The 2,500-nt window shown below is 45.3% G+C and overlaps 1 pseudogene; it reads right to left on the bottom strand.

Annotated features, from left to right (window-relative positions):
- LOC126436744 (large subunit ribosomal RNA) overlaps positions 1-2,500 on the bottom strand; it is a 10,644-nt pseudogene that overhangs the window by 3,140 nt on the left and 5,004 nt on the right.

Raw genomic sequence — 2,500 nt, 5'->3', positions numbered from 1 at the left:
GTCTTGTCACTATTCTGTTGTTTATTCTTACTGTGGGATCACGTGCAAGCTTTCCCTTTAACAGTATATATGATGACTTATGTGGTGCAATTTGTAACTTAGAGTCACTGCACCACCGCATTAATATTTCCGATGCAAGTGCAGCTCGATTTTCAATTTCCAGACGACTGTTACCCTCCACCATTATGAAGAGGTCATCAGCATAGGCAACCGCACCAAGTACTGCATTGCTTTCCTGTAATGCATGCAGCAAAGGGTCCATGTTTATGTCCCAAAAAATGGGACCACAGACCGAACCCTGTGGGCATCCCTTCGTTATAGGTTTGGACACTACAGCACCTGGAGCGGAGATCCTAGCAACTCTATCTTGACAGTAATCCCTCAGACAGCCATATAGTGACACCGGACACTCAATTTCCCGCAGACGGGAGAAGAGCGCCGGCCACCACAGGCTATCGAAGGCACCAGATATATCCACCGTGATTCCTAATACATACCGACTGGTGGAGGAGCGAGCCGTGTCGGCTACTTTGTTAATGGCATCTGATGTCGATTTACCCTTCCTAAAGCCGTACTGCAACTCGCTCATGCCGCGCAGTATTCTGTGGCTCGACAGTCTATGCACGAGCAGCTTCTCCAGAGTCTTCCCCAGGACGTCCAACAGACAGATCGGTCTGTAGGACTTAGGAACTGTGGGATCTTTATTCGGATCTTTCTTGATAATGACGACCTCCGCAGTTTTCCATTTCGTTGGGAAGCGTTGAGTTTCTAGACAGTGGTTGAAGATAACTGTGAGACATGGAGCCAGCTTACGCACCAAGTGCTGCAGGACCTCCGCAGGAATTGCGTCTGGTCCTGGAGCCTTCCGCCTGGCGAAGGAATTTACTGCATTTACTACCTCCTCCTGTGAGAAGGGGTAGACATTTAGTTCATTATAGTATGGCTCCTCAACTGCCTGTCTCAGCATGGCTTGCCTTTCAGTGTCGTTTCCTCGATCGTCATCTGGCAAGAGAACTCTGAGTAATTCCTCAGCAGTCTGTTGCCAGTTTGTCGTCATTATGCCTGTGTCCGCTATCCTCACTGTTGACAGGAGCATTGGTGAGTGGATCTTCTCCCTCACAATCTTGTATGGAACCCCCCAGGGGTCCAAAACAAGATGCGAGTGCACAAAGTCCTCCCAACTTTTCTGTCTGTGCTTTGTTAATGATTCCTGAAAGTTTCTTTTTTGTCTCCTGTAAATTGACAAGTGATACTGTCTTGCGTCCTGGGTGAAGGCCCGTTGATAGAGACGACGAGCTCTCCTCATACCCTGCCGGAGCCTGGTAAGCTCAGGAGTCCACGGAGCTGTCGCTCTGCGGATGTACCTCTTCTTTAATGGCACAGAGGCAGCAACAGCCGTCTTTATAGAGGTCACAAGAGCTTCTACTGCTTCATCGAGAACAAAAGCATTATTTCCCAACTCTGGAGGACGGCATTCCGCCTCGAGCAGGTCCCAATTGGCTTTCCCGTAGTCTAATTGCATTATCCATTCGTCAGAAACATGTACTACTCCTAATGAGATTGCAAATTCTATCAAGTTATGATCACTTGTTGTCTGTCCATCGTGAACATGCCAATTTCTGATTTTGTCTCTTACATTTCCGTAGATAATGTAACATCAATATATGATTCTGCACCCGCTCTACTTCTGTATGTGGGTGGATTTCCAGGTAGGTTCTCCACCTGGAGGTGGTGCTCCATTATCAAGTCCTCGAGTGCACTACCTCGAGCATCTTGCACTGGACTATGCCACAAAGAGGATTTAGCATTGCTGTCCATAGTTATTATTACTGGATTTCCTTGTAGCGCTCTCAGGACACGAGAGAGATGTTGCAAATAGGGTTCAATATTATCTCTAAATTGACAATAAACATTTATTAGATACCAGGTCGTGTTCATTAGATTTACTTGAACTACTGAGATGTGAGAGGTACAAAATTGTGTTATAACAGTTGTTTTAATTAATTTGTTCAAAATTATTATGGCAGACATAGGATTTGCCCCTGTTGAAATAACCTGAGCCGTCACAGGAAAGCCAGTGACCTTGCCAGAGGCGGAGTAAGGCTCCTGTATTAATAATATATCTACCTCATTTTCTTCACTCATTTTTCTAAGTTCCTGTGTGACGGTGTTACTTCTCATGGCATTTAGTTGATAAACCTTGACAGATGCCATTACGGATGTCTAGTATAATAGTGATCTTCAGGCCACTTCTTGTAGGGATCAAAACCAATTCTCCCATACATCATTACCATCTCTCTATAAAGCTTTTCTATGTCAAAAACCCTGCCCCGTCTCTGAAAGACCCTGTAAACTAAAATCAGTAATTCTTTGTGATCACATGGCAGATTTAAAGATGCCAGCTGTATACAATCAACATCCTCCAGAGTTGGGAATGTTATTTTCTTCCCGTTTGGGTGCCCAGCACGTACAAGCTGTCTCAGAGCAACCATCAAAATAG

The sequence above is a fragment of the Schistocerca serialis genome, unplaced genomic scaffold, assembly GCF_023864345.2.
Source record: "Schistocerca serialis cubense isolate TAMUIC-IGC-003099 unplaced genomic scaffold, iqSchSeri2.2 HiC_scaffold_1243, whole genome shotgun sequence".
NCBI classification, from domain to species: Eukaryota; Metazoa; Arthropoda; class Insecta; order Orthoptera; family Acrididae; genus Schistocerca; species Schistocerca serialis.
The sequence above is the reverse complement of the archived record's forward strand: the minus strand, read 5'-3'. Positions and strand labels throughout refer to the sequence as shown.